Consider the following 11,973-nt stretch of genomic DNA (forward strand, 5'->3'; position numbering starts at 1 on the left):
TTTGACTTTGGAGAGTGGGGAGGTTCATCGTCAGAGGCGATACTCTACCCCATTGCTGGTGGGGATGTGGGGAATAAAATAACGAGGCCCTTCACAATAACGATCGAAGTCCGATGGTGTCCAGAAATGTCAAAAGAGCTTTGAGCGCAGATCGTTGCTGGCCTGGATTGGGCCCGGGACCAAGCAATTTCGATAGGGAGAAGAGGCGAGAGTCCAGCTGACGAAGAGACTCGGAGAGTGCAGTTCGGGAAGGTTGGTAGTGGGGGCAATGAAGAAGAATCTGCTCCAGATCCTCAAGAGCACCACAGTGGCAGTGGTAGCAGGTGGGAGAGTCAACTTGTCTCAAGCGGTAACGCCACTGAGCTGTAAAGGCCACATCGAGGCGGATTCGGTGGATTAATGCAGCATCTTGACGAGAGGTGTTTCGTGGCATGCGGAAAGCGAGCGTTGGATCAACTCTGCTCAACATAGATGGAGGCAGAATGTCGGCTGTCCATTGGCGGGAAGTCAGGGGTGTCACGAGGCATCGCAGACTGTACACTCTCGGAAAAGCAACAGATAGTAAAAGTAAGAAGACGTTCGATTCTTGATTGATTACTGATTGATTGGTACAAGCCTTACCTACGGAACAAACACGCGCGGTGAGTGCGGGAATCAGAGCTATCTTATCAAAAATGATGTCATCCGACGGCTTGTAACCCTTTTCCCCCACGTGTAGCGTGTCAGTGTAACCTCCTTTCTTCGCAGCATTGCGCTCAAACTACGAGCCGTCAAAAAAGAGGCGGAGCCAAAGACTCACTTCCACGGATTTTCGGCGAATTTATTTCGGCAATTGCCATTGCATTACGAGTGGGATTATGTGCTATACTGAGTAAAATGACCACGGGGAACACATTTCCGCAAAGAAAACGTTAGGGTGCCTTGGGAAATTTCGGAGTTCAATTCAAGAAATTAACTTTCCGTCAATTGAAATGAAATAAAAATGTTACCAATATGTGGCAAAAGTTATTGGCAGAAAAAAATCCCTTGACCGCATGTCTCTCCGGGGCCTACGTTTTTTACTATGAATTTCTATCATGGTTGGTGGACCACCCTGTATGTAGTTATCTTATTCACTCACTTCACCAAACTCCAAGTCAAACAGCACCTTCTGGATCTGTAGCTGCGCGAGCCTCTTTTTCTTGTTTGACAGAGTCTTAAAACTGTCCCGTAGACTTAACAAAAACACTGTGTCACAGTCATCAGCATCAATATGCAGGCGTGCGTGCGTTCCGGCTCCCACTCGCCATCCCTGCAGTTGCTGCTGCTAAAGCCTGTGTCAGGTAGCTTGTCTTCCCTGATGCAGTCTTCCGTTTGGACCGTTTGTGGGGTGTAACAGTGGGAGGCTCGTTTCGCTCTTACTGGTCTCTTAGCCCTCTGTATGTGTCCGATGATTCAAAGGTTTGGCCAGAGCTCTCCTAGGAAGATAGCAGCAATGTTGTATAAGTACTTTGTGTACATGCAAAAATTTTGTGTTCAAGGTTTCACCTCACTTTGATTTGTTACATGGCTTGTTTTGTCTGTGGGCGACGTAAATGAATCCTCGTTGATCATTGTGAGGAGAAGGCCTAAATAAGAAATGTTATACAGCGTGGTGCACGGCAATAGCAAATGAAGTGAACACAGAAAGCAACAGTATCGTATACTTGCATGGACAGGCAAGTATCACATTATGTAAATTATACATGGTGACACTCACTTGTCCTAGGACTTTATGGGCATGCACATATAGGGTCTGACCTCTTGCTGTTAAACGCCTCTGGATAAATTACCCATGTTTTTGTATATATTTACTTGTGCATTAAAACTGCATTTTACACTTGTATACATCAACATCCCTTTTTCTTCCCTAGTCTTGGAAGGGTTTCCGTCATGGATTGAAACTTCTGTCAATATCCTGGCCAACCTCTTGGTGTTTTTTAAAATGTCAAAAAATGGTTCACCGCCATTCTCACTGAGTTGTCCTGCAGTGAGTAATAACTGCGATTTATACCCATCAGATGGCTCCAAGCGCTTGTTTTTGGTGTCCAAAACGTTTATTTTTAATTCCGTGAACAACATGGCTTGAAAGTTCGTTATTTAGCATATAGCACTCTAGCGTACATACCCTGCGCACTGGTCCCATGGTACTGCTCAGAGTTGCCTGCGCCACCCACAGTGTTCTGTTCTTGTAGCCTGCATCAATCATAACATCATAAGGCAAAAGAAAGATGTTCCATGTTTAATGGGGTAAAGCCCTTAGTGCTGAGACAAGGTGACAGACAAACACTAAAAAACTGTCACTGCACTGTTCCTGCGTCATCTTGTCCAAGCACTGGCTGCTTTATTACTAATACTATTATAGCATGCATTAATTATTACACATTTACTGCTATAATAACTCTGGTTTGACCTTTTTTTCATTCCTGAACTCCACTGCACACCCACTGACATAGAATCAACAGGTGGTAATCACTGATATACGAGTGGTGGTTACAATTAAGTTATTCCAACGGGAATTAGCCAAGAATGATTGATTTTTCCAAGTGTTTGCAGAGGGTTGCACTTGAGTCCGTTAAGCTGGAAAATGTCCTTCAGTTAGATAAAGTTAATTACGGATGTTCCAAATGTACAGTCGTCATTAACATTGTCCTGAACTAAAATGTGGAATGCGAAAATTGCGGACGGTTTCCAATGAATTGAAATATGCACGACACCTACGGCCAGGAAGCTTTCGTATACACAACAAGGGAGTTGCGCTACAGTGGAGTTATACTAATACGTACTTTTTACTCTTTAAATGAGGTTCGAGGAACCCCAGATACTTATAGAGTGGCCATTTCGAGGTGACGACTTCGTCACTCCCGCACCGCTTCTTGGCATGTCATCTCTCGTCTGTCTGTTCTCCGGGGCGTACCTGTCTCGGATCGTTCGCCACTGTTTTTTTTGCACTCCTCCTCTACAATCCGTCAGGGAGCATGAAGCGCGAAGTAAAATGCTTACGAGACATGGGTCTGCAACAATAACTACAAAGTAAAACGTAAAACCTGCCGTTGAGCTTCATGGTGCGTGCAATTGCCTGTCAGGCATTTTCTCGCTTCAAGGTGTCTTTATATTCAGACCTGGTCTTATCATACAACCACGGATGCTTTTCAATCTCAATGCAAAGCATTTCCTGCACGGTTACGCCGGTACATCCAGAATTCGTCGACTTTGCAACAGGCACACACAGCACAGCTCTGTAGTCCGCCATTACTGCTCGCGAAGCAACAGCGCATGCGTCAGGTTCACTCCTCTGATTGGTCTCTCTGTTCCGTCGAACAGAGTGACCAATCAGAATAGTGATGGACAAGTCAGTTCACGTTGGTGAACTAATTCATTTAGCTCAGTTCACTACACTGATCTGTTTAAGAGAATAGTTCACTCGTTCACCTGTTCGCGATTTCACACTATCGCGTGATATAGTGACGTCACGGGGCCAGAAAGTCGCTCTATGTGGCTCGACCAAGAAGACACAATAAAATGATCTTGCAATGTGGTTTTCCAAAGGCTCCAGCACATCAACATAGGAAACGTCACTTTGAGGTCGGTTGTCACGTGGGCGGCGGTTTCTTTTTTTTTTTTTTTTACGAGAAAAGCAATGCACACACCAATAGTGATGCAAGATGCTGTCGTCGTTCACTGTTATGATCACGTTTTCCTGATCACATACGTCTGCAGCTTGAGAACATAGAAGTGTGACTGAGTGTACCTGCAGTTTCAACTCAATTCCTTCATGTTGTTTCGCAGTGGCTACATGCGAGCTCACTGATCCCTACTTCCTGCCATTACACTTCGCATTACTGCACATTACACTTCAGATATCACACTGAACAATGACGCACGTGCTAACTTGACAATGCATGAGTGACCTCAAATAAAAAGTAAAGCGTGTAGCGTTCTGGAGAAAAATTGTGAAGCTTGTAGGCCGCGAGATGCCCAGAAGTCAGAACAGAACGGCGCGAGCAGTTCAGAACGATCTCAACGGAACCAGTCCTGAACGCCTGTGACTCTTGTCGAGAGTTCGTCGTTTATATAGTTCGCTTGCCCAAAGTCCCAAAGTAGTTCACTCAGACTTGTGCCCGTTACCGAAAAAAAGGAACTAAATACCGTTACCCGTTACTTCAGAAAAAAGTAACTAAATATGTTACTCGTTACCAACATACAAAAGTAACGAGTTCTCGTTACTCACAGGTAACGAGTTACTTTTACGTTACCACAGCATACTTTAAGTTAAAGGAGCCAACAAACATGCCGTCACTTGCCTTCAACTCTTTATTAATGAGGAATTGCACTTCAGAAGAAGCTGATAATCGAAATTTGTCGTCCGTCCTTCGTGTTCCGTGTCTCTCGGGCCGTTACCATGAATGTATATCAGTTTGCCTGGACCTTCTCCCTTGGTTCCGAAGTGGGGGTGATCGGAGATTACGAAAACACAAGAAAAAACACTGGTTTTCGTGCCACCGATCACCAACGGTTCCCAAAAACAGACGAGGGGCTGCGTCATAATTTAGAGCGCTCAGAAACTTAGCAAAGACAAGAAAAGGCTAGATCTCGAAACGCGTTTTTTGTAGCCATAGCACAATTGGTGGCCATTCTTGGGAAGGAGTGATGGTCGGAAATTACGGAAACAAGAGAAAGGACAACAACACATCCAGTGAGGAACTGGTCACGCAGGTCAAATCTGCACGCATTGCGCCACACGGAGTGCCGAAATGTGCTCCCCCGTGCTCAAGAAAAGGAACGAGTAACGTCAGTAACGAGTTACCAAGTTTTGTAACTGATTCCGTTACTATTACTATTTTTTAAAAAGTAACTGAATCGTTACTTCGTTACCAAAAAAAGTAACCGTTACCAAGTAACGAGTTACTTGTAACGAGTTAGGCACAACTCTGAGTTCACTCTAGATTCCACACGGACACGGCGTTCAAGGCACCTGGCTCTCTCCTCCGCGCCTGTGCTTTCCCTTACGCGCATGCGCTGAGGACGAGCAACAGCAGGCCCAGCGAGCGCTTGAGACTTCAGCACGAACCGCGGAGTCGTTTAGTTCAACCAGTTCGATTCCTTCACACAGTTCATGTATTCAGCAGTCCACGAGAGCGCAGCGTCACAGCAGTATACAATCAAGGCCGCGGTGTTCTGCCCGACACGTGTACGCGCCGTGGTGGTCTCCCGCCCCTCTTCTTGTGCGCATGCGCTTTGTTAGCTTTACAAAACGTTCCATAGATGGCGCAGATGTCAGAATGAAGCGTATCCAGTGAGCGTATCAGAGAAGCGTATGTGTTGTGGGGTTCTGGTCAGTTCTGGGCTTGTGGCGAGACTCAGTGAACTCAACTGTTGAACTAATGTGTTGCTGTTCGGTGAACTAGTTCGTTCAGTTCACCCGAATGACTCGTTCAATTTGAAGGGTTCGTTCACGAGCGACACATCACTAATGCAGAAAAGTTGCGCTGCCGCGAACTTGTGCAGGTGCGTGCGTCGGAGCTGTCCGTCAGCTCGTTGCTATGGTAACTGACGGACATATGCCAACGGAACGGATGCCTGTGCGTCAAAACGCAACAGTGAATACCAACCATTATATTACCGCCTATTGCAGCACGTATACCGCATAGCATGAGTAAACGAAAAGCTCTGTAGCCATCAACGGTGCAAGGTGCCCTCCCTTCGTCCCCCAAAGGCAACATCGTGCTCCTTTTGCGCTCGCACCGCCAACAAAGAAGGACGACTTCCCCAGAAGGAACGTTTGTTGTCGCCTCATGCGTTCCATCTTGGTTCTGAAACGGCAATTGCATCAGGGCAATTAGACGAACCGATGCAACAGCTGCACCTATATCCCTGATAATGAAAAGCAGCATTAGCGAAATTGAAGACTCATTCAAGACTCAGTGCATTGAAGGGTAACCCATCTACAAGACCGTGGTCCGCTAGCGGGTGGCCACACATCAAACACCAGCGAGGGGGGGCATTTAGCATAGGCAAACGCGTCTGCAGCACGCAGATATCCCGAACAGTCGCAGTCTTGACAGCGTCCTCGCAGCTGACTGACTAAATCCGTTGTTGTTGTTTGTGCCATCTCTCCACTGGCGCTTGTACAACCATCACCTGTGCTCTGTATAACAACGAGGGGCTTTCACACCGAATAAAACAAGAAATCGGCAGGGCTCACCCACGTGGTCCTGCGAAAAGTCTGCAACACTCACCTCCTGAACGCGCTCTACTTTACGACAGACGCACGTGCTTCCCGCCGCTCTTGAAGTCCAGGGTCGGCAGTCTAAACGTAAAACGGCACGACACAACGGAGTGGCGTTAGTGTCCATTTTATAAACATCGTCGAGCGGCCGCGAGCAGAGTACACACCTGAGAGACCACAGCCGAAAACTTTGGGTTGCTCGAAACGGCGGAAGATCCAATAGAGAAAGCCTGCGTCCAAACTATGTACGCCCACGCAGACTTTCTTGTTTTTTGGCAAGGTTCACCAAGACTAAGCGTAAAACAGTGACGTCATGAGTCCGAGGTTGGTTTATCCGTCAAGGGGAAATTCTGTGCGTCAATTTCTAAGGGTAGATGTACAAATGACGGTGAAAACAAGTGCCTTAACAGATACAGTGCGGGGTTTAACGGATACTACAAGTAAAATACATGATAACGGATAGGGCAGTTGGCGTCGTCGTCGGATATTACGGTTATTAAAGGGACCGAAAAGTGAATATAAACCTATCGAAACTTTATGTTCAGCGAAAAGCTTGAACCTTCAAAAGTTCAAATATCAAAGAACTCCGCTTAAATCGCTGTAGTTTTTCTGTAATCGAATTTTCCATAATTGCATGTCCAGTGACCTAGTAGGAAACCGGGCAGTCTGTCAACAATTGCATGACCCCGCGCCATCTGTCGAGGACGCATGTAATACGCGCACTTCCGTGCGCTAATCCGGCGAAAACGAAAATGGCAGTGGGCATTTGTGACCACTTTTTACGCCGAGAATGTCGAGCCTCTTGAACATGAGTGCGCTGGAACTCCGCATTCGAGAACTGTCGTTCACACAGAACTGTGGTTCGTGCGTTAGCGTGCTGGAAAGTGTGTTCTTCGCAGCAGAAGATTCCTCGTCCAGAGATTAATCGGAGTCACATTCGTCCTCAGCAGTAGCTCACCGTGCCGTGAACATTGACTGCTTTGTGAAATTTCCACGTATCAGGGAGAATCACTTGTGTAAGCTGCAACAAGCGCTGTTTTTTCGTCGTGCAGGTGTTCATGTGTGAAATGCAAACCGATGGATACTACGGAGGGATACTACGGTTTTTGCTACCGAGAGGTAGAGAATGCATGTGAAAAGCAGACAGACAACTGCATCAGAACTAAGGAATATTTCGAAATACTGTGCCTTGACACCGAAGTACTGCAAGTGTCTTTTAGATACATCCGAGAAACCGAAGAGCATGGCAACATACACGGCAGTGCCGTGTCGTCTTTACGCGCTACTTGAACGGCAAAACTAGACGGAAAACACTTACTTCTGCAGGAAATTCCGTTATACCACCTGTCGGTCATTCACGAGGTGGATATGGGGTGCTCCGAGAAAATACAATAGAAAGTACTCCACTGGATCTCGATCTGCGTCATACATGCTATTAGGGATGCTTTCCCATCAGTGCGCTGACTTGTAGAAATGTTGATGTCAGCACATTTTCATTTCTTGGTTGCTGCAAGTTTTTCTCATTGCTTTTTCTTTGCTGTCACAGCATATTATAATTATTAGTTTGTTCTTGGAGGGTTAAGTAACCTGTGGGCATAGATGTATTTGTAGGTTATACTCGTGTCTAAATTGTATATGTGAGGAGTAAGCAAGATAATTTTCATCAGTGTCATTCAGCTCAACTGTGTTCATAACCTTTTAGTATACTTCTTAGTGACTATGTTTCAAAATGTCAATTAATATTTGAACCAAGATTGGGATTTAACACTTAATTAACTCTGTTTTGGTAAATGAAGTAAGTGATTCATCATCACGTCACCAACTTACATTTGTAAAGAAGGACTTGAGGGCTGACTTCAAGTATTATTAACCCTTGATCTCGGTTCAAAGTTAACCATGCACCATTGGTGTGCATAGTACTCCAAAATGGCTAAATAATTTATAGCATAAGTTCTCTGTTACTGTAATCGAGATGTACTTTTGTAAAGTACTTTTCACAGCCCTGCAAATTGAAACTGGCTTCAGTGTACACTACAAATGCATCGTAACATTTAATTGAAATATAATATAAGAGCAGAAGCAACATTTTGTCACAACTCAAACTACATCTCTCTTTTTGTTGTCCAGGGATTTAGGAAACAGAGTAGGACTTCCTGCCCTCTGATGTTTTGACGTACTTGATAGAGTTGTAAAACCTGCAACAAAATAAACAAGAGAAATATAAACAGTTTCGTCTTTCCCTTTTGAATTTAACAAGCTAGTTATATTTTACCATTTGTGCACTTTTGTATTCTCTGTTGGTGAAAAGATTACAGGGACAATAATGCTACAGATCCAACAGTGACCTGTCATCTTGATGAAGATGAGAACTTTTCTTCATGCATGCTAAGTGAGACAAAAGAAAAGTGCAATGAAGGTTGTACAAAAACAGCCAATCTCCGTCGACTAAAATTTTATATATGTGAATGTTACCACATCGTGTAGTTTCCATCCAAAAGTAGGGCTAGGCAACGTGTTTGGTTGTTGTTGGTACGTTATTGGCATGTTGATGTGCTATACCGTTATGGCGCATCAATATAGATAGAGGCAAACACAGTAGACAGCGTGATGGCTGCAAACTCTCAAGTGAAGATTTATTCAACAGAACAAGAACCTGAAAGCATGAGTAGAAAAGCCAGTGCCCATGCAATGCATGGAGAACCACATTAATCTCTGAGAAGATAGGATTGGGAGAGCAATAAAGAAAAATGACGGTTGCGTCTGAGATAGGGGAACTCTACAAATTTAGGACCAATACGATGTGGTAACCTTGCATGGCTCACTGCAGCAGTGACACACACTGAACAATTCCAGTAGTGGGGCTTAAAAGACAATGAACTTTCACTGTTTCAATGGTCATTCAAGTGTAGAGGATGCATCTATGGAAAATTAATTCGCGTTGTTTGGTCATATAACTACACCTCTTCACACCGGAAGTATTCTTCTACCATTCAAACAAGCTAGCAGTTCTAATCGGTTTCTCCTCCTACTGTTGACGTCCTACTAATGTTCTGCACCTGTCCAAAGACTCCATAAATGTCACAAAGTCTGCAACACCTAACAAATCTACTGCTTCCATATCTGGACTTTGCATACCTGCTTTCAGCTATTTCTGTCATGTCAACTTGAGTGCCTGGATCACACAACACGTTGTAGAGTGGCGCCACTTCAACACTGGAAGGCCCCTAAAATTAAATTTGTTGATGTTTACAATATTGAGTACGGGACAAGTAGGATAACATAAGTTAAATGGAATACGTCATCGTTATATTATAATTTATACATGTGTGACGCCTGTACATACCTAAGAGTTGTGTTGAACTCGTCACCTCGGTGAAGCAAAATCATCATGTTCCGTCAATGGTCAAAATATTTATACGTAAAAAATATGCCGAAGTGAGAAGTAATGCTTTCTGTGTCTTATCAAACAATGATGTTGTGCACGACAGTGGGCAAAAATATGGCGATTATTTTTCACTTTTCGGTCCCTTTAAGAGTAAAACACGGAGTAACAGTTATTTTAAGAGTTGCTTTTCCGAGAGTGTACCGTTGGCTGGTACGTCTGCGGTCAAGGGGTATTGGGCACATCATGTTTGTATGCCGCCTGACTAGCTGCCAGAATATGCGGGCTATGCGGCAGTCGAAGAGTACATGACGGTTGGTCTCCACACCGGTGCAGTATGTGCAGATATTCGTCGGAGAAATGTTCCACACGAGGAGGCGATCACGCGTCGGCAGTATGCGCCACGCAAAACTCCATACCCAGTCGAAAAAAAAAGGAAATGGTCCAGTTGGAATTTCTAATTGGTTCGAATGGGACCCAACAGGTCCCATGTCAAAACCTGTTGGATCGTTCAGTTCCAATTGGACTGTTCAGTTGGTAGTTGAGCACCAATTGGAAGGTCCATTTGGTTTCATGCACTTCAACTGGACACTCAATTGGACATCATGGGTCCCATTGGTCGTTCTGATAGGGAACTCCAGTTCCATTTGGTCTCTCCTTGGTCCACCCAATTAGCAGACAATTAGCAACTGTTGGCCCAATTGGCAACTGATTCCAATGTAGAGTTGTAAAGTAAGTGATGTTACTCAGAATTTTCAATACAATTAGTCAATGCATGTGTACCTAAACTATTAACGCTATCAATAAGCAACAGTAATTTATATTAACAGTATTTTATATTTTAAGGATAGTTCGTCCCCTGGAGAGCGAGATTTTTTTATATAAATAGCAGAAAATGCGTAAATTAGGTTTCATAGCCACAGCTGGGTAGAATATGAAATGATAGCGCCAAAGAAAGTTCGTGGTTCTACATCGCACGAGTAAAGCTTTGGCTGTCTTCACTTCAGTTTGAAACCGAACCTTTGATGCTCTCATCGTCATGTCTGACGCAGCGCATCGGCATCACCCCAGAATCTGTTTGAACAAGTTTCCGTTCGCGTCGGTCGCGTCGATTGTGCAGCTCCGTGAATGAAGCGTTTCGTCTGGTTTTTCAAACCGTGTAAGAACGCGAACATAATTGTATCTGTGTCGTGAGCTGCTGTGTTATGCGTAGAATTTTCTCTTCGCTCCCGTGCACCAGCTGAGTTACGAGAAAGGACAAGCGGCCCGTGTATGACAGTTGTGAATTTCCTGAACTCTCAAATCCGAGCTAAGGTGGGTGATAGTAACTCGATAGATATGTATGTTTATCTGAACCTCCCTTATGACGTGTCATCGCCTTGCGCCAGATATCTAATAGCTGTTTAATAAAAACATGCTGTATTGTTTTCGTTTGGAAATGACCATTGTAAAGTACTTTGTTCTGAGCAGTTCTAGTCAACAAGACTAGTCCGAACGTACAATAAACAGCAAGTTGTTACCTCCTTCATATGTTCGTGTGTGATATTCACTGATGAAACCGTAGCTGTAGCCCTATGTGGCAGGCCCGGCAGGGCTACTTGTTTCCAATTGGAGACCCTACTGAGTCCACCTGGACCATTTGGATTGTGTTGGTTAGGTAGTATGGGACCAATTGCTAAGCCTGAGCTTGCCAGTTCTTTGTAATGGGGGGACCATTTGATTTCAACCTGTCTCAGTCCAACGGGTGACAAAAACACAAGTGGAATTCCAATTGATTTGAATGGGAAAATGTCCAATTGGACCAATTCCTTTTTTTCGACTGGGTAGTGTGTCGAACAAGGAAAGAGAGAGCCACGAGCACACAGACCTGCTCCACGCGATGGTGTCCAACTGCCGACGACGACGGGCCCAGACTGCGCTGCTGCACGCCTTGTCCCACAAAACAGTCTGCGACATATGAGCGGGGCTGGTGGAGTTCGGGTTCACAGGGGGAGTAATCCGAGCCAGCATCCGATGGTAAGCGTGAATGACAGCATGGAACCGCCGTGGTGATCGTGCTGCCGGGCGTGACGGTTCAAACAACTCCGGTGAAAGAGCGCGCACCAGAGGCCCTATCCAGTACACAAGAAGGACTTGTGTGGGTGATGGCTCTCCACAGAGGATTCGCAGAACGGTTTTTAGTGCGATTCCACGATTCATGAGGCCCACGTCTGGAAGGGCTAGGCCCCCTCGAAACACTGGAAGACAAAGGAAAATGCGGGCCACAGGCTTGTTGCGCCTCTTCTGTCAAATGAAGGCTAACATGGTAGTGTGGATTCGCGTGACAACCGAGCGCGGTGCGATC

The 11,973-nt window shown here is 45.1% G+C and overlaps 1 long non-coding RNA gene across 1 annotated transcript; it reads right to left on the reverse strand.

The window, feature by feature from the left end:
* Positions 1-1,438: 1,438 nt before the first annotated feature.
* LOC135393164 (uncharacterized) lies at positions 1,439-2,310 on the reverse strand. The gene is made up of 3 exons (XR_010422499.1): positions 2,147-2,310; positions 1,533-1,607; positions 1,439-1,457 (listed from the first exon to the last, which is right to left on the reverse strand). It is a non-coding gene; the product is annotated as an uncharacterized LOC135393164 (long non-coding RNA).
* Positions 2,311-11,973: the final 9,663 nt, after the last annotated feature.

The sequence above is a fragment of the Ornithodoros turicata genome, chromosome 4, assembly GCF_037126465.1.
Source record: "Ornithodoros turicata isolate Travis chromosome 4, ASM3712646v1, whole genome shotgun sequence".
Taxonomy (NCBI): Eukaryota; Metazoa; Arthropoda; class Arachnida; order Ixodida; family Argasidae; genus Ornithodoros; species Ornithodoros turicata.